Genomic DNA, 18,278 nt, shown 5'->3' on the forward strand with positions numbered 1-18,278 from the left:
CATCTCTTCCCAGAGACTGTTTTAAACCATCTCAGTGAGACTTAAACTAAACGAAGCAGCCTGGCCTCCTAGCTGGAGGCCGAATTGGCAGCTCTAATCCTGCTCCCCAGAAGGTTTATTGGCTGCTGATGGCTTTCACAGATGGGTCAGGATGAGTATCCCCCTGGGCTCCAGAGTAAGTCACAACTTTGACAGAATTACCATATTTTGGAAATTTGGATTTTAATGGCTCCTTGAGTGCTTGTAAAGATTTTGCCTTTCCATCAGATGCTCTTTCCCCTCGGAAATTCTTTTTTTAAATTAAAACATGTTGGCCCCACTGGGCATTTCAGCCTATAAATAGTCACGGGGCAGCCAGAAATAATAAAATAGCGTTGTTTGGAATGGCAGGTTTGTAAAGGTTCCCCATGCAATGTAGGGAAATAAATAGAAATGTAGGAAAGAAGATGCATTTATGGAAGCCTAAAGAATGAGAAGAAAACTTAGAGGTTAGGCACTATGGGATGATGGTGACTGAGGGCTCAGACTCTGGATTCAGACAGCACTGAAGACACAGCTAGCTAGTCCTCTCTGAGGACTGATACCTGTCTGGATGACGGGGAGAGCAGTAGAACCTACAGACAGTTTACTGGGTTTACAGATTTAATGAGATGACATGAGAGCATGTAGCACAGTGCTAGCCATGTGGCACATGCTCAGCAAATGTTAGCTGTTGTTATTGCTGTCACTGTTTTCTTTTTGTAACTATTATTATAAACATTGCTATTTATAATACATTTCATTTGTCCGCAAAGAGGTGTTACTGGCAGAAAGGGTGCCATTTGCAGTGACTGTACTGTCCACATCCCTTCCCACTCGAGGAAACTTTCCACCCTATTGATCGAGTTGACAGAGTAAAGTGTATCATCCAGGGCTCCTGTGTTTTGTAGAACTCAGAGTGACCGGATGGTGTAATGAAAATCATTTAGCACTAGCTGGGGCTCAGGCATGCTGAAAGAAGGTCTCCTGTTTTGGCAGCTGACGAGTCACATGCAGAAAGCTGTGGGATCCAAATTGGAATTGACGCATTTCTGGATTTCTGTTCACATTTCTCTTCGGTTCCAACTTTGCAGGGGAGAGGCAGTTGGCATTTTTCTTCTCCATCCAGAGAGGCCTTTGGATGTGGGCTTCACCTGCTGGTTGGGTCCTTCGAAGTTCCAGGGCTGAATATATACCACCGTATGGGTGACTTCAGTGTGGAGGTGTGCTGTCAAGAAGGGGCTAGGCCTCCCTGCGCCCGTTTGGTCTCCACTGACACAATAGGTCTTTTTCAGACTTGGATGCATACTCCTCGTACCACTGCATGTACTTGAGTCACATAGTTTGACAGCTCTTTCTTCCTTTCTTCTCAACATCTTTCTTTTAAATTTAGGTGAAGCGGAGCTCCGATGTAGGGGTTCAAAAGACCAATGAAAAGTGACCAAAGGAGCCCAAGGGGTCTTGCAGAAAATTTTTTCTCAGAAGACTCAGAATGGAGAGTTGGTCATTCTCGGTTTCTGTTGATTTTTAGTAAAGTTGTGCTTTGCTTAGAGAATTGTATTTATACCTTGATAATGGCCCACCTCCATTATCTCCTGCCGGAGCATGTGATCTTGAGAGAGTTGCCTAACATCTCTGAACTTTGGTTTCATTCTGGGAAAATTGGAAATCTGTTCCCCTGGGCACACAGCATGGCCGTGAAATGGAGGCTGTGATGTCCTTGGCCACTAGGTGTTGGACTTTCTTTCTGGTTCCAGTAGTTTTCGTATTTCCCATTTAGTCCCAACCTATGAACAACAGGAGGTAGTAGCTTCAATGCCCATTTGATGGAAGAAATGGAAGGCCACAGAGGGAAAGCACTTACCTTAAGCGACACACTGTTGATGAAGCTTGGTTCCTGGCAAAATGTTGCTTCCACTACCCATCGATTCCAAAGGCTCAGAGTTGGAGCAGAGCTTTTAACCACCCCATGGCACTGCCAGCCATTAGCAGCAATGTGTCTCTTGAGAAGCCTCAAGACATGGTCCTCTCTCATCTCTGTTGTTTTCAAACACACTCCAGTGAAAATGTCCTGTCCCTCAGTCAGAACTGTGGCTGTCATTTGGCCGAGGACTTTTCTTTTGTGTCTCAAGGCCCATGAAAAGCATTCTGTCTCCCGTCTCCCCGCTGAGTGTTGTACTCAAAAATCAGGTGACTGCTGGTGACCCGTGAACTGTCACAAACTAAGAAGCTTTGGGGTTAGGCAGTGGGACAGTCTGTTTCCCTCATTCATGTTCATGACTGCCACTTGCCACTTTGCTCCTGTCCCAACCTGTAAAGATTTGTAATGAAACATTCTTGATTTTAATACCTTGCCCGCATGCACATGCGGACCCACGTTTGAATGATGCAGGAAAGAAACTGTTGGATAAGATCACGCTGGGTTCCCAGCCATGTAAGTCCTCCAGAATCTCACTGGGGACTTGGCCAGTTGAGTTTGGAGACTTGGTTTTCTTTTTTCTTTGGCCTGTTGTTTGAGCAGCTCTTTGTTTGGAGTCTGAAGGCCTGAGGCTTGCTCGTTTTTGTTATTTCCCTGGGGAAGAGGCCAAGGGAGAAAGAAGCAAGGAAAGAGAAAGGAGGGGGTGGGGGAACTAGTTGGAGGAAGTTAGGAGGAGGGGAGGAGGGAAGCCAGAATGCAGAAGCAGCTGGGAGTGTATCAGAGCAATCTCCAATCCACCATGAAAGTGTAAAGCTGAAGGTTCCCTGTGGGTGAGGTTGCAACTCAAAGACAGGAGCCTCTGTTCTCCTTCAGCTAGAAATTCCTCTCCCCATCTGTCCTACAGAATTCTTAGTGCAGCCATTTTAAATCCTCAAACCCTACTGGTGGCTGAACACAGTGTGTGTTTCCCACCAGAGCACCATGGACCATTTCGAAATATGCATTGAAAAGAGCATGTTTTTAAGCACAATATGAACCTGCCTTTCCTTGGTGCATATAGATGGTAAACTTCCAGTACATATTTGGCCACAAAGTCTGTAAAAATCAAGTTGGTGGAACGAAAGACTCAAATTTTCTGAGCACTGACACAGAAGAAGAGATACGACACTCGAAGGGACACAGAATCTGGAAGCATCACTGGTTGGAAGTAGGGGCCCAGGGAATTCAGAGCTGGCGTCGTATGGGCAAGTGTTACCCAAATCATACTCCCTCAGAACAGCAGAGTGAACCCAGAGGAGGAAGGAAGAATGATGATTTCCGGTATCCCCCTTCTTCCTGGTCCTAGCATTTGAGCTGCCGTATGTAAACCATCCTGAGGCTCTGAAGGGATCACAGGTATCATTTAGTCCTTGGAATATGGCACAGAGTTGAAACCCAGGTTGGTACCTTTGACAGTCTGGCACTCTGCATGCCTCATGATAAATGGCTGACTTGAGTTGCCTTCATTCCTCTCACATAGGGAGTGTCACTGGCCTCAGAGCCTCCACCCCTCCCGGACTCCTTAAAATCAAAACTTATACGTGTTATCCAGCCCCATCCAGGGTTAAAAGTAACTAGGACAAAAATTCTTAGCATTGCATTTCAACTGGGCAAGATGCCATTTTTCCAGCTCTTTTCTTGGCATCCATTCGTCAGTTGTGAGTCCTCAGAGATGCTTGTTCAAGAAAGTTCCAGAGCTCAGCTGAGAAACAGCCATACTTTCTGTGCTCACAGGGTCAGATAGGTTTTCAGAGTAGCTGTTAGCATACATGCAAGTATGTTTTGGGTGTCTGTGTATCTATTTATAGTTTTTGTGTTAGTGTTTGTATGTATAGAAAAAGTGATAACTATCACAGATGGCATACCTACTGTGTGTTTTACATACCTTGCCTTATTAGTTCTTGCAGCAATTACTGTAGCTACGTATTACTAGCTTTATTTCATAGTAAAGAAACCAAGACTGCTAGAAGTTAAGTGACTTGCCCAAGGTTACATGGATGGTAAAGAGTGAAACTGGGATTCAAACTCAGGATAATCATCATCCAAAGCCTGAGGGGTGTCCCCCATTCTGGGCCTCTGTACACTCTTTACCATAACATCCACTATAAATGTTTTTCTTTACCTTCTAGATCATTTCTGTGGATCTCTTATTTGAGAAACATCTCATTATTCATCCCTTAAATTAAAATCCTTTCAGCTAATCTTTTTGGTAAGATTAGAAGAAATATTAAAGAGAATTTGTCAGGCCTGAAACAGAATACAGTGGCATCTTCAATTCCGGTTTCGAATGTGGCTCTTAGAATATAAGAGAGGTTGGTTGGAGAGTCAGTTAAGACACATTGAGGTGAGGAGTAAAAGCTAAAGGCCGGTGGAAGCAGCCCTTGGTTGGACAAGAGGCATCATGGGAAGTTCTGCTGTTCTAAAACTGTAGGCAAACGTAGGCTAACAACCCAGTTGGAATGTGGGTGGGGGCAAGGGGGGGACCACACTTGTTAGCTTTTAATGCCTAGTTGTATATACATCATGTTCTAACTAGAATGTATGTATTTTCCTTTCTGAACTTCTGTTCTTTCATCCTGAAAATGAAGGTCTTGGAGGTACTGGGTGGCTCATTTGGTTAAGCATCTGCCTTTGGCTCAGGTCTTGATTCCAGGATTCTGGGATTGAGCCCTGCATTGGGCTCCCTGCTCAGTGGGGAGCCTGCTTCTCCCTCTCACCTTGCTCCTTCCCCCCCATTCATTTGTGCGTGTGTTCTCGTTCTCTCTCTCTCTCTCTCTCTCTCTCTCTCCCCTCCTCCTCCTCTCCCCCTCACTCACTCTCTCTCAAATAAATAAAATCTTTTTTTAAAAAATCAAATAAAATGAAGATCCTGAATCAAATAATCTATAAGTTCTCTTTCAGCACTGACCTTGATGAGTGTGAACTTTGAGAATGAGCTCAGCCTTGTCAGTGGATACATGTGATTTGCAGCATCGGCTGCTCTGGCGCAGAGAACTAAAAGGTCAGGTTTTATATCAGGACCTGACCCCTCTGTGTTGTGACTATGTGCTGCAAGATGAGAAGCAGTAGCTCTCCAGAGAATGACTCGGCGCTTCCTGGAGAAACATCTGACCTTTGGATGTCTCACACTAGTGAAGAGGGGGTGCATGTATCTCACCCGCCCTGGCGCTGCTCATTCACTCTTAGAAGCCCTCTGGGGCTGTTGCATATGCAAGCATCCTGCAGAGTGCAGAGAGAAAGGCTGCTCCAGTTGAATGTGTATACACCTTGGGGTGCTGCTAAAATTCAGACTCAGCATTTTGAACATGCTCCCTGATGGATGCCAATGCTGTTCTTTCTTAGCCACCTTTCTACTAGGCATAGAGGAAAGAAAATTTAACTAAATTCAGACATCCTAGGTTCTAATCCCAATGATATCATTCCTTATCTGAGCAAACCTCAAAGAAATCACTTAGCTCTTATAGAGTTTCTCCTACAGAGTTATAAAAATAATTAATAACTAGTGTTTAATGATGGCATATTCATGTGCCAGGCATTGTGCTCACTCTGGTGTGTGCTGTATCTTATTTCATACTCATGATAACCTTATGAGGTACAGTCTGTTATCATCTGTATTCTACAGAAGCTAGGCAGGAAGAGGTTAAATAACTTGCCCAAGGTCCACAACTAATAAATGGGTAAGCTGGGATTTGAGTTTCTACCATCTGACTCTAGAGCCTTCACAACTTGTAGAGATGGGGCACCTGGGTGGTGCCTGGCGATGATAGATGGGAAAGATCTAGGGACTTACTTGTATGTATGTGTGTGTTACATAAACATACCACAGAAATAAATAAGTTCATTAGGTGAATGTACTATAGAAATGAAGGTATTTATTTCTATGGTACGTTCACCTAAATATTTAGAACACCCGAAATTATAAGCAGTGGATGAGGTGTTTTCCAGATGTAGTTGTATTTGTCTTAAGTAAAACGTATTCCAATTTATATAAAGTCAGATGCTCTGTGAAGTTTTGAAGAGCACAGGTGTTTGCCGTGGCATCTCCGTAGTTCAGCTAGCCCTCCAAAAAAGGTGTTACCTCAGAGGAATGGAGGTTCTGGCTAACTGAGGTTTTCGTTGTTTGGAGTTAAATCCAAGTTAGTTTCCTATCTTATTTTTGCCAATTTGGAAAATATACCCAATCGCTTTTCTGCCTTGGTAGAAAGAGCAGGGTTATCTAACTGCATACCCATTTAGGACATGGCAGCCATGTGAATTATTATCCTGAACGTGAATTCCCAGTGAATTTGTCCTTCAAGTGGAAGGCATAAGAGGTTGATTGCAAACATCCTCTGAATTTGATATCTGTCACCTTGCTGGACATCAGGCTGTGATCTGGTAAGACAAGCAGCTATCTACTTTCTTCCCCCACTGCTCCTTGTTATTCTCCAAAAGCTTCTATCTGACTGGTAGAGGCAGTCTTCTTCAGGTGGGAAAATTATTCTTATGTGAATGTGTACCCATGTATGAACTCCATTCTTAGAAGCCTCATGACTGTAGTTAGTGTGGCGCTTAGCTAGCACCTGCATCACCAGGCCCCAGTCTCCCTTGTCTGTTGCAGACCTCACTGATGAAAGCCTACAATCTTTTCATCACACCCCAACAGAATCTTGGAATCTTTCTCAACACAGCACACCAGGCAGCCTGTACCCATCAGTTGCAGTTGGCTCAAGAAATTTAACCTACATGCAATGTCTACCCTTAAAAACTCCCTGAAAGCTGATACTCTTTTCAATGTGGTAAATATGTATTTAACACCTAATTGCTTAGACGTGTGAAAAAGAAATTATGTTTTCCACTTGCTCCACATTTTGTTCTTCCCTCCCCAAAGTGGACAACCTGCAGGCCTATTGGAAGTTTTGAGTTAGTTGAATTTTTAGTAAACTGAAGTTTTAATAGAGTTTTTCTTCTTTTTCTGGGTTATGCATCCTGTTGTTCTGATTAATTTGGTGAGCATTGTTAAGATTCCTGCCACTTTTCATCACTGGTGAATGTAGTCTTCATCCAGCTTTCCTGCTACGATGCTCCCGGAGGAATACCCACTTTACAATGACCTGCTTTCGGTAGACATCCACTGGGTGATTCAGCCATTGGGTAGGTGGCCACTGCATAGGGAATGGCTGCTTTTGGCCCAACAACCACACAGCGCTTGGCTAAAGCCCTCCCCTGACCGTTTATCTAGCAAAATTCAGGAGTTGGTTTAAATGACTGCTTACATTTACTCCTTGCATTTGAGTTCATCATGTCAGAAGTCACCTGGGAAGCCTGTCTAGACTGGATGCTTGCCACCAGCCAGAACAGTGAATGAACACCCTGCCCCACCCCATCTCTCACGCTTTCTGTCCAGTTAGGACATTCTGACACACCTGCCTCATTATGAAGTGATGTGGAAATGCAAAGCAAAGGCTTCACATATTCCTCCCAACCCTGTGAGCTCAGGTTCCTGCTAGAATGCCTTCTGAAAGGTGAGTGGGTGAAAAGTAATCTAGGCACACGACTCCACTGATCAGACTGGCATAAACCTGCCTTCCCCTCCTAGTGTCAGTTCAGCTGCCTGACCCGCTTCCTGGACACCATGGTGGTTTGCCTTCACCGCACTTAAAGATTGATTTGAATTCCATACCACTGAGTTGCTAAGGTTCAGCTTCCTTAGTGGTAACTATGATATCATTTGCTATTTTGAATTTTTAAAAGAGAGTGAGAAATAGAGCATCTGCAAAATGCAAGGCACTGTTTCTGGCCCTACAGGGAATGGCAGAGAAGGCCTATTACAACTGGTTCTTGAAACCAGGTGTTTTTAACTTGGAATCCAGGAGCACCAAAGGACCAGCAAAGATTGCTGAACTTTTTGAAATTAAATGCAATCTCTATTTCTGTGAATGTGTATATGTAAGGGTTATTTTGGCAGGAGGATGTATTTTTGTTTTTAAAGGGAGAGGATCTGAGTCTTCATCAGATTCCTAAAGATGTAAAGTGACTCATAAGAAATGCTAAACTGACTGTTAGATTGTTGTAACCTTGTCCAGGAAAGTATCTAAAGGCGACTTGACTGGGAAAACCTATCCACCTATTCTGTGAAAGGAAGCACACCACTTTTCTGTGTGGCTACCCGGGAGCTAATGTTAAGCTCCGTGGAACTAGAAGGGGAATTACCTGGATCTCTTTCATTTTACAGATGAGTAAATCAAGGTCTGCAGTTTCAGGTGCCAAGGCCATGGCAGTCTTTGTTTCTTATGTGTTTCAGAGACTTTGGGGTTTAAAAAAAATTTTTTTATTATTTATTTATTCATGAGAGACACAGAGGGAGTCAGAGTCAGAGACAGAGGCAGAGGGGGAAGCAGGCTCCTTGCGGGCAGCCTGATATGGGACTCAATCCCAGGACCCTGGTATCACAACCTGAGCCAAACGCAGACACTCAACTACTGAGCCACCCAGGTGCCCTTCAGAGACTTTTTTAGTATTCATTTAACACTCTAACGATGTTTTGAATATTTGCTTTGGGTTAGGTCAGGAGTTTTCCGTCTCTCACTATATTCAAGGCACTCTTTTAAAAACTTGACATTTCACAATACACTTAACAGAATAAAATTTCACCCTAGTTATGATTTGATTCTCACTCATCCTAAATGCTTTCTTCTCTGCCCATACTTTACTCTTTGCATACTTTCATTTAATCCAGGAAAAATGTAGTCTTTCTTTGGTATGGTTTTGATGATCTACTACCGATCGTGTTGATAGTAGACTCACACTCTACATTTCTGGCGTTATTGTAACTGTACATTTTTAATTAATGCAAAAAATAAGTATAAAGAAGATAAAATTATACACAACGATCACAAGGGTTTGGAGACTTCTGGTTGAGAACTGCCAAGCTAGATTCTGGGCTAGGCATGAAAGATTCAAAATTTTAAGGAACTATACCTATTGAATGCTTATTGTTCTAGATACAAGATAAGCTCCTTAACTTTGTAGACGTTACTAATTACAGTGGGAAAAACATAATGGACACATTGACAAGACAGTTTCTGAGCATGACAAGTGTTAAGAAAAAACATCAAAGGATGATAAAACAGCGAGTGAATGAGAAGGGGAAGTTGGCTACTTTCTGGAGGGTCCTTGGTGAAGGTGACTGTGAGTGACATGAATGGTGAAGAGTAGGCTGGTCTGCTCCTAAAGAGCGCAGGGAAGGAAGGCTATTCCAGGCAGAGGAAGAGTTGCTACAAAGATCCTAAGAGAAGGATGGCCTTGGCAAGTTCATAGGAAAAACAAAAGGTCAATGAGGCTGAAGTACAGTAGACGATGTGCAGAGTGGGACAAAATGAAGTTGGAGAAAGAGGAAAAAGGGTAGATGACATTGGATCTTGTGAGCCAGGGTTAAAGAGAGTATACTTCATTCTGATTGCATTGGGAACGAGCAGTTTAAGTAGGAGAGTGGAGTGTTATCACCCTTGTTTTAAAAACAAACAGCTGGTGGACAATAGGTTCTAGAAGGGCAGGGTTGGAAGCAGGGAATTAGAATAGCAGGCTGTTACAATAGCCCAGGCAGAAGGTTGTGGTGAATTGGACTAGGAGAGTAAAGGCAGGAATAGTGTGAAGAGCCAATGAAGAAATGACCAACACTGATCCACACACCAAAGAAGTCCACTGTCTGGATGGTTGTTCATTGTAACAACTATGGCAAGAGTGTGTGGGCATGGCTATTTCCAACATGCTTTGGGGGTGGGGGGAGGGTACGTCCAGGGGGCACACGTTCTTCAAGCATCACCTTGTCAAAATCTGAATACAATAAATTTTTAAGTGTTTTCCTGTAGACCATGTGAATTCAATTCATCGAGGGCTTCTTTCCAATAAAACATGAAACTAGGAAATGTCATTTTCTTTCCATGTGCTTCCCCCTGTCCTCTTGCTGCTGCAGAATGAGGAAACTAGTTGTGGCTCGGAACAAAACCACAAAAACCGTTCCATAGATCCAGCTTCCATAGAAGGGAAGTCAGCATCTTGCCTTTTTTTTTTTTTTTTTTTTTTTGCCTAGCCCTCCTGTGGGAAACCCTGAGAAATTTGTTTTGTTTTGTTTTTTCCCTTGGACTTGACTGAAGCCAGGTCTCTCCTGAAAATCACGTCTTTCCCTATTGTGTCTGACTCGATCTGAATTGAGGGGGCTTTACTTCCAGCTTTGGGATTTGGGAAACACCCAATTTCTTGATGTTCTCGTTTCCCAAATCTGCTGGGGTTGTCTTGAGCCTTTGGCCTCATTCACTGAGGAACACGGATTTCTGGGAAGGTTTTGCCTCAAGCCCTTCAGCGCGGATATTAAAGGGCCCCTGTCAAGTTTTGAAGGGTGTGACCATTGCCAGAATCCCCACAAGCCAAGCCCCTGAGGGATGCTGTTGCCAGCTGGCCCACAGCCATACCAGAAATGGCTGGATTTCAGTGGTTCTCTGTGTATGGAGCTGGCTGAGTTCCCCTGGATGAAAGGCAGTCTAATATAAACTGAAAATGTTATTAATAAGCAGCCACTTAAGAATTTCCTATGACTTGCCAGTGATTTGGGGGCCTCTATGTGAACAAGGAGAAAAGCACAACTTGTTTTACATGGATTAGGGGACCGGTGCCGTCAGCCTGAAAGGGCATCAAAAAGGCATTCAGGTGTTGGGTGAAGGGCTCTGGAGTCCAACAGATCTCAGTTTGCATTCCCATTTTCATCACCTCCTGGCTGTGGGAGCTGGGGTAAGTTCCAGAAATGCTCTGAGCCTTGGTTTTCCCATCTGTAAAATGAGAATAATAATGGTAATTTCCATTGCATACTGTGCTTTGAGGATTGAAGAAGGAAATGTGGAAAGTGCTTAGCACAGAGCCTAGCATACAATCAGAAAATATTTTCTTAAAAAAAGAAAAGTCGGAGGGTGCCTGGGTGGCTCAATCAGTTGACCATCTGACTCTTGATTTCAGGTCAGGTCATGGTCTCACAGTCACGAGATTGAGCCCTGCATTGGGTTACATGTTCAGTGGGGAGTTTGCTAGAGATTCTCTCCCCCTCCCTGTCTCCCTCCCTCTCCATGTGCAAGCACATTCACGTTTCGTCTCTCTCTCTTTCACTCAAATAAATACATTTTAAAAAGAAAAGTTACAGGGATCCCTGGGTGGCGCAGCGGTTTGGCGCCTACCTTTGGCCCAGGGCGCGATCCTGGAGACCCGGGATCGAATCCCACATCGGGCTCCCGGTGCATGGAGCCTGCTTCTCCCTCTGCCTGTGTCTCTGCCTCTCTCTCTCTCTCTCTCTCTGTGACTATCATAAATAAATACATTTAAAAAAAAAAAAGTTACAGAAATCATACCCTAGAAATGGAGCCAACCTGACCTCACTTCCCCTGCTCATGGGAAAAAAAAAGAATTTGGGGTTCTAGACACTCCCAACCATGGCAATTGGTGTCTCTGAACTTCACTTTCTTTATCTCTAAAAGGGCAAAAATAGCCCTTGCTATTTTCATTAACATTGTAAGGATTCAAAAAAGTAATTCAAAGATTTACCTCAACTGAAACTGCATGGTAGGCTTTAAAGTGCTTGATTCGCCCCAGAAGTCAATAATTTAACATGTAACGTGTCTGCCAATTGTATTTTGGTAAGAAAAGAAGGTCATTTGTGTCACCCTGAAATACTAAAAGCATGCTAAAGATAAGTAATCCTTTGGTAAGGAAAATAATCAAGTTACCTTGCTCAGCACAGCTCACTTTTAAGTATATAGTGGGTGTTTAATAAAGACTTATAGAAATAACTTGTTTGCTCCTCATCTGTTTTCCATTGATCTATCTTCTATCCCAAGTAGAATACATTAGTACGGTCTAGATTGAGTTCTAGAGAACAGGAACCATGACTACTTTTACTTGTTTGCTTTATTTTCCATCCTTCCACATACCATAGGGTGTGACATACCAGCAACATAGTCAGGTTTTGCTATGTGAAGCATGCTGTATATATATATATATATTTTTTTTTTTTTTTCACTGTCTGATCCTAGCAGCAAGCCAATAAAGTGGTGGAGTTAGGATTTGAAACCAAGTCAGCTTGACTCTAGAATCTAAGATCTTACTTAATCCACTGCACTATATACTGCCTTTAAGTACTTAGGCAATATTTAATGCCTTAGATCTTGTCTTCCTGAGATTAGCCATTTTCTTCTACAAGGGAAGTAGAGATAAAACAAGTAGTTCAGCAGATGGCATGGAAGAAGGCAAACAAAAAGATATTTTGTGGAATCTCCCAGGCTTTGCCATGAAGTTTGGAGGCAAATGTTAGAATTCTATTTGTAGTCACTTCCTCAGAAACTTCTCCTAAAGGACTTCTCTGGTAAGGAAGTGCTCTTGGAACTTGGTCTGCTAAATGACCAATGAAGCAAAACATACATGTCATAAAATCATAGTTTGGGGACAAAATGAAGTTGAAGAATTTTTCCCAGAAAAAACTGGGAAAACTGTTCTGTCTACCTTGGTTTATTCTTAACGGGGCAGTGGGTCTGAGAGGCAGCTAAGGAAATCAGAGCTTCTCTAGATACCCATAGCCTTTCTTGGGGATGCAGTGATGCAGGTAACAGTGTTGCCATGGAGACACCATCCGTGGCCAAGCTCTTCTCCTTTGAGGGTTCACTGTGTGTACTCATTATGATGCTGAATTAGCTAGCTGTGTGTTTGGGTAGGCAGATTCCTTACTGGCCAGGGAACGCTTTTACAATGAAGTCAAAACTCCTTCAGATGGATTGTATGTATAATTCTCCAGCTGCCCTCTTGTCGCCATCTTTGACTCCTATCTGTATCTTGATGACACCTTGTTCTCTCCTAACTCCATGTCCTTTATTCACCTGTTGAGAATATTTCTTCCTTCTCTTTTTGCTTAGTATCCTCCTACTTGGCAACCTTTAGGTCCAGCTTCCTCAAAGGAGCCCTCCCTGACTCCTTGATAACCAAGAACTCTCTGTAGCACAGTGCCTGGCACATGGTAGGTTTCCTGTTAATAACTCCTCTAATAGCAAAGGAAATGACTTTCTAGTTGGTTTATTTTAAGACATTATTTTGGGAAACTGCAGTATTACATGATTGTTTCAAGAATAGTGTAGTGAACTTCCATACATTCCTTTTTTTTTTTTAAGATTTTATTTATTTATTTATTCATGAGAATATAGACAGAGAGAGAGAGAGGCAGAGACACAGGCAGAGGGAGAAGCAGGCTCCATGCAGGAAGCCTGACGTGGGACTCGATCCCGGGTCTCCAGGATCACACCGTGGGCTGAAGGCAGTGCTAAACCACTGAGCCACCTGGGCTGCCCAATTCCCTTTTTTTTTTTTTTTTTTAAGATTTCATTTATTCATGAGAGATACACAGAGAGAGACAGGCAGAGACATAGGTGGAGAGGGAAGCAGGCTCCCTGTGGGGGGCCTGATGTGGGGCTCAATCCCAGGACCCCAAGATCACAACTTGAGCCAAAGGTGGACGCTCAACCACTGAGCCACCCACGTGCCCCGAACTTCCATACGTTCTTCTAGATTTCTCTGTTGTTAACATTTTGCCACATTTGCTACATGTTGTATCTCTCTCTCTCTCTCCCTACACATGCATACATATATTAATATTCTAGCTTAACCATGTGAAAATAAATGACAAACATCATCCTTTACCTGATCCTATTTCAGCATCTACCTCCTCAAAACAAGGACATTCTCCTCTGTATCCCCGCAAACAACCCTTCACTTTGGTATGTGTGGTTTAGCTCTTTGTGACTATATCTTTGTGTCCTAGTCAGACAGGGACTCTTGGTTTTTTTTGTTTTTTGTTTTTTGTTTTGTTTTTTGTTTTGTTTTAATCCCTCACAGTAACCCCTGGGATGTATAGTACATACATGTTCAGTGAATTATTGTATAATAAATGAAGCTGCCTGCAGCAAACATTTTTGGTATTCTCATCTTCCCCTTGGCACTCACCAGCCCAGTTTACTGTGACCCATGGTTCCTGCTGTAGTAGGAACTGCAGACTCCCTGTCTTGCCTGCGGGTAAGCGACAGGACCCCAGGAATAGTCCTCACCCAGTTGGTAATTGATGGGTGACCACCTCTGCCTCTTTGACTCTCCAGTGACACATTTCTGAGGAGTGTTTCAAGCTATCTTCCATAGCTCCTCAACTGAAATGGGTCACCATGGTCCAAAGCTTCAGCCTGCACATTACCTCACCTTATGTTGGCATCCTTCCCTTTGCCAAGTCCCTTTTCAATTTCCCTGTCAGGACTGTTTGGAGACCATCTCCCACAATTCTTTACACTCAGATACCTCCTGAGGATCTGATTCTGGGGAAAGCCAATCTAAGGCATTGTCCCTCAGTTACTGAGACATCATACCCCTAAATCAAAGTATGGTAAGAGAGGTTCAAAAAAGTCTTTCTTAGAGAGGTCATCCAGGAGGCTTATTTTTCAAAGGGGGTATGTTTCAACTGCTCAGAAATTACAAGGTGAATTCAGAATAGGAGCCATGTATATTTGCTCATGGAAATATGAAATGACATATTACGAGAGGAAACCACTGCCACTGAAAATTATCCACTACCAACTTTGGCAGTGCCTGGGAGAGAGAAGCTCCTCTTGATGCAGATGGCCAGAGCCACTGGAGCCCAGGCAGAGGGCAGGGAGTTGGATGGAGCCAGGCAGCATGGTCTTGGCTCTCAGCACACACCAGCCTCCTACCCAGCTGGCCCTGTCACGGTCTCACCCTTTAGCTTCTGTGTTTATTCGGAAACCATTTTTCCTTTCTCACAGAGATAGGAATCTTGCTTCTAGACATGGCCAGTGTCAAGGTTCATGCCTGGGCCCCTCATTCAGACTGAGTGCTTGCCAAAAAGAGGGGAAAACAAAGTATTGTGGCTGGGAAGAGGGAGTGAAGGAGCCAGCCAGACTGCAAATAACAGGATACACTGGTATCTGGGTATCAAGAACAAGGAACATAGGAATTTCAAGAAGGGGATGAAAAAGAACAGAGGAGCTGACGGCACCCACTCAGATGGTGCTATCCCCTGAATTTCACATTTTATGCTTGGGTTTTGAGACAGGCAGTGGCTCATACATTCTGGTCACTGTCGTGGAGGCAGATAGTAATGGGGGAGGGAAGCCTCAGACCACCTCCTGAGAGTGCTTCATGCCACACTCTTCCCCACCTCAGGGCCTTTGTGCTTGCTTTCCTCTGCCTGGAGATCTCGCTGCCTGGGTTCTCTCAGAGAACTGAGAATATCATATTCAATATTCTGATCACAGCTCAGATGCCACTGGAGCGGGAAGACCTATCCTGACCCATCCTCAGTCCCTCTCTTCTTCATCTTCCTATTTATTTCCATCATTGCATTTACCAAAATCTGCAAATGGGAGGTTTCCCTATTTGTCTACCTGCCTATTGTCTATCGTCCCCACTGGAGTCAAAGCTCCATGAGGTTAAAGCTGTTGTATGTCTTTATCACTGCTCTGTGCCCAACATCTTAATACTGTACCTGTGTCCTATAGATGCTCATTCACTGTCATCTGCTTGGGTGGTGGGCAGGTTGGATGGATGGATGGATATGGATATGGATGAATGGACCAATGGATAGTAGGACAGAAGGACACATGGAAAAAAAGAAGGAAGGAAGATTTGGCCACTCCATTTACAACAAGATGGTAGAAAGATCCCTCATCTTAGAATCAGATGACATAAGTGCTAATCTGTACAATTTTGGTGAAGTCATAGATGAGTTTACAGCCTTAATTTTTGTGTCTGCGTAGTAGATTCAAATGCTAACTCAACAGAACTGAGAATGAATAAAGGAACTATGTGAAGATCACACAAATATCATACATCCTCCATAAATGTGGGAAATGACACAAGTAGTAGAAATGTAGCCACCGTGTTCACCCTTACCTGGTGTCCTCCGGTCAGAAAGCACATGTTGGAGTGGAGAGGAAGGAGCCCAAGCCCTGGAGCTGTCATGTTAAGCCCTTGCTCCTTTGGGGGCAGTTTCACCAACTGAACATCCTCACTTCATTACAGGCCAGCCTCCACTCATGTATCTCTTCTTGCCTGCCTCCCTTTCTGCCATTCTGATCCTTCACATGTGTTTTGTGAACGATGTAAAAGGTGGGAGCAGAAGCCTCATGTGTAGGTTCTATAATCATGTGACCTGTGCAGTTTCAGAGGGAAGCAGCTGATGTTCCTGTGAGAGCTCAAATTTGATAGCTTTTTTTGCCTTATTCACGACAGGATTATCTCAGCCCTATTTTAGGCAGGCAGACCCCACTTCCATTTCTTACCAGCTTACTAGAAACACAGCATGGTGATGACTTTTCTGCTAATAGCATCCACTGTCTTTTCATTTGTTGACCTCCGGGAAGCCTGCAGTCCAGTAAAAACTCTTTCACCCCACACATTTATGTACCTCCTAGGAACACCCAGGGGAGGTATCCCCACAGGACAGTGAACCAGAGCAACATTCACCTCATTTTAGGCTGGCACTTTGCATGCACGTGAAAAGTTGATGCTCTCATTAGAAACTTAAGGAGACTGGGTGACAGAGCAGACTGCGAAAATAAGGCCCCTGCCTAGCTCTTCCTGAGTCCATCTTGCCCAGGGTGGATCCTCCAGGTGGTTTGAAGTGATGGAAGTTTCCACAGCATTGAGAGTATGTGACTGATGTACAAAGACCCAATTCTCAGCCAAGGCTTAGTGGTTTTAAATTATCCATGCCCCATCTCTCCCCACTTGCACAGAAAATTGAAAGTCGATAGCTGTTGAAATCTGGTTTTCAGATGTTTTTTATCTGACGGACCTAACTTAACTCTGTGATACCCGTAAATATATATGTGGGCCCCACATTGCCAGCATCTTCCCTGCTACGTAAGTCCTCTAATCCTGTTACAGGGCACTGGATCAGAACAAACCCACTTATCTGGATTGAATAATGCTCTTCTATTTGCTGAGAGTGTTGTGTGTACGTGTGTGGGTGTTCTGGCTCACGCTTTGTTATTCCAGGCCAGTCTTGTCTCTTGGTACTTGCTAATGGCGAGCACATAGAATGAAATCTGGTCTCCAGTTTCTTAACATGAAGGAAAAAGAGGACCAGCAGCTGTTTCTGTTTAACAGTGATTATCCCTGGGATTGTGGGTGTTTTGAAATATTTCTTCTCTTGCTTATCTGCAATTCCTGATTCTTTCCTACATTAACTGTGTGCTACTTTTTTTTTTTTTTTTTTAAGGATAAGGAATCAGTAAAAGGTTTCCCCCTTTTCCTCTTAGTAAGAATAAAAGAAGTTATTTTTTTGCCTTCAGTGAGCTGGAGTCATGGAAGAATTTAAATACCCAGGACACATCCGTTACATAGCTTTTTGCTATTTGGGTTATTTTATCCCTTTTGTCTTAACAAAAGTGTTTTTTCCCACACCTGATCTCGGCAGCCTGAGGCGCTGCCATGTTGCCACATTCCCATGTGTCCAGTGTTGCACGTTCCTCATGAGTCACTTAGTATGTGATGCTGCTGAGTTGCCCTTTAAGCAGTCTACCCTTTGACCTTTGCATAAAAGTGGCCTGAACCTGATCTGGCTATGGACTTGGGACAGAGAAGCCCATAATACAGGGAAGGTGGAAGGCTGGAAGGACAGATGGCAGGGCTGGCAGCGAGACACCCCTCTGGTGGCTGATGTGGTACTGCCTCTCTCTAGCACTTTGTTACATCCATGCTCTGATCAGTACCCAGCTGAGTGACAGTTGGGCTTAGTGACCTCAGAGTCTAAGACACAGTGGTCAGGAGGGATCACCGTAGGTTCCCTGTAACAGTTTTAAAAATGTGTGCTGCCCAGAGTTCCTGAGTCCATCCGGTGTGTTGGTGGAACACACGTTTCCAGACCATTCCCTGACTCTGGTGTTCCTTCTAACTGAAATGCCAGCAACAGAAGGTGTCCTCTAACTGTGCATCGGAGATGCTGGTAGAAATGCACTTCCTGGGCCTGGTCTCAGATCAATCAAATCTGAGTCTCCAGTTTATCCCAGGCCTCCCCAAGCACCTCCATGTAATGTCTTGGCAACCGGATATGTAATTTCCCATGATTAGAATCAGTATTTATACGCAGAGTTTCATGATTAGGAATTGTTTGTCTTTTAAAAGCCATTGACAGTCTCTCTTTTTTTGGTCTTTCTATCATCTATCAGAATATTGAGCATCTAATTCATATTTTGCTAAGTGCTAGGAATGACCTTGAGCTGTCAAGGGA

General features: G+C 43.7%; 1 protein-coding gene across 10 annotated transcripts in view; it reads left to right on the forward strand.

The window, feature by feature from the left end:
* PRICKLE2 (prickle planar cell polarity protein 2) overlaps positions 1–18,278 on the forward strand; it is a 322,311-nt gene that overhangs the window by 207,300 nt on the left and 96,733 nt on the right. The window lies entirely within an intron of this gene.

Source organism: Canis lupus, chromosome 20 (assembly GCF_011100685.1).
Source record: "Canis lupus familiaris isolate Mischka breed German Shepherd chromosome 20, alternate assembly UU_Cfam_GSD_1.0, whole genome shotgun sequence".
Taxonomy (NCBI): domain Eukaryota; kingdom Metazoa; phylum Chordata; class Mammalia; order Carnivora; family Canidae; genus Canis; species Canis lupus.